The sequence below is a fragment of the Anopheles merus genome, unplaced genomic scaffold (assembly GCF_017562075.2).
Source record: "Anopheles merus strain MAF unplaced genomic scaffold, AmerM5.1 LNR4000059, whole genome shotgun sequence".
In the NCBI taxonomy this organism is placed as follows: Eukaryota; Metazoa; Arthropoda; class Insecta; order Diptera; family Culicidae; genus Anopheles; species Anopheles merus.
Window position 1 is genome coordinate 90001 of NW_024427639.1, and position 2500 is coordinate 92500.

Sequence of the window (2500 nt, forward strand, 5' to 3'; positions counted from 1 at the left end):
CTCGGCACCGACATGGACACTTCCAAACCCAAGGAATGAGTTGTGAGTTTTACTAAGAGAAACAGGTAATTGGCAGCGTTACCTATAATTCTTGATATGTGCGGGGAGTTCCTTAAGGTTCTTCCTCCCAGAGATCGTCACTATCTGGGACGTACATTAATTTGTACCTGCATTAGCGCACGCTTTTGTAGAGAGCATATCAAGACGTGAAGTGTTATGTTGGAGGTCGAGTGCGCTGCTTACCAAACTTTGAACGCGGTAACTTGTACTCGGCACCGACATGGACACTTCCAAACCCAAGGAATGAGTTGTGAGTTTTACTAAGAGAAACAGGTAATTGGCAGCGTTACCTATAATTCTTGATATGTGCGGGGAGTTCCTTAAGGTTCTTCCTCCCAGAGATCGTCACTATCTGGGACGTACATTAATTTGTACCTACATAGGCACACGCTTTTGTAGAGAGCATATCAAGACGTGAAGTGTTATGTTGGAGGTTGAGTGCGCTGCTTACCAAACTTTGAACGCGGTAACTTGTACTCGGCACCGACATGGACACTTCCAAACCCAAGGAATGAGTTGTGAGTTTTACTAAGAGCAACAGGTAATTGGCAGCGTTACCTATAATTCTTGATATGTGCGGGGAGTTCCTTAAGGTTCTTCCTCCCAGAGATCGTCACTATCTGGGACGTACATTAATTTGTACCTACATAGGCACACGCTTTTGTAGAGAGCATATCAAGACGTGAAGTGTTATGTTGGAGGTCGAGTGCGCTGCTTACCAAACTTTGAACGCGGTAACTTGTACTCGGCACCGACATGGACACTTCCAAACCCAAGGAATGAGTTGTGAGTTTTACTAAGAGCAACAGGTAATTGGCAGCGTTACCTATAAGTCTTGATATGTGCGGGGAGTTCCTTAAGGTTCTTCCTCCCAGAGATCGTCACTATCTGGGACGTACATTAATTTGTACCTACATAGGCACACGCTTTTGTAGAGAGCATATCAAGACGTGAAGTGTTATGTTGGAGGTCGAGTGCGCTGCTTACCAAACTTTGAACGCGGTAACTTGTACTCGGCACCGACATGGACACTTCCAAACCCAAGGAATGAGTTGTGAGTTTTACTAAGAGAAACAGGTAATTGGCAGCGTTACCTATAATTCTTGATATGTGCGGGGAGTTCCTTAAGGTTCTTCCTCCCAGAGATCGTCACTATCTGGGACGTACATTAATTTGTACCTACATAGCCACACGCTTTTGTAGAGAGCATATCAAGACGTGAAGGGTTATGTTGGAGGTTGAGTGCGCTGCTTACCAAACTTTGAACGCGGTAACTTGTACTCGGCACCGACATGGACACTTCCAAACCCAAGGAATGAGTTGTGAGTTTTACTAAGAGAAATAGGTGATTGGCCGTTCTCACCTATAAGTCTTGATATGTGCGGGGAGTTCCTTAAGGTTCTTCCTCCCAGAGATCGTCACTATCTGGGACGTACATTAATTTGTACCTGCATTAGCGCACGCTTTTGTAGAGAGCATATCAAGACGTGAAGGGTTATGTTGGAGGTTGAGTGCGCTGCTTACCAAACTTTGAACGCGGTAACTTGTACTCGGCACCGACATGGACACTTCCAAACCCAAGGAATGAGTTGTGAGTTTTACTAAGAGAAACAGGTAATTGGCAGCGTTACCTATAATTCTTGATATGTGCGGGGAGTTCCTTAAGGTTCTTCCTCCCAGAGATCGTCACTATCTGGGACGTACATTCATTTGTACCTACATAGGCACACGCTTTTGTAGAGAGCATATCAAGACGTGAAGTGTTATGTTGGAGGTCGAGTGCGCTGCTTACCAAACTTTGAACGCGGTAACTTGTACTCGGCACCGACATGGACACTTCCAAACCCAAGGAATGAGTTGTGAGTTTTACTAAGAGAAATAGGTGATTGGCCGTTCTCACCTATAAGTCTTGATGTGTGCGGGAAGTTCCTTAAGGTTCTTCCTCCCAGAGATCGTCACTATCTGGGACGTACATTAATTTGTACCTACATTGGCGCACGCTTTTGTAGAGAGCATATCAAGACGTGAAGGGTTATGTTGGAGGTTGAGTGCGCTGCTTACCAAACTTTGAACGCGGTAACTTGTACTCGGCACCGACATGGACACTTCCAAACCCAAGGAATGAGTTGTGAGTTTTACTAAGAGAAACAGGTAATTGGCAGCGTTACCTATAATTCTTGATATGTGCGGGGAGTTCCTTAAGGTTCTTCCTCCCAGAGATCGTCACTATCTGGGACGTACATTCATTTGTACCTACATAGGCACACGCTTTTGTAGAGAGCATATCAAGACGTGAAGTGTTATGTTGGAGGTCGAGTGCGCTGCTTACCAAACTTTGAACGCGGTAACTTGTACTCGGCACCGACATGGACACTTCCAAACCCAAGGAATGAGTTGTGAGTTTTACTAAGAGAAATAGGTGATTGGCCGTTCTCACCTA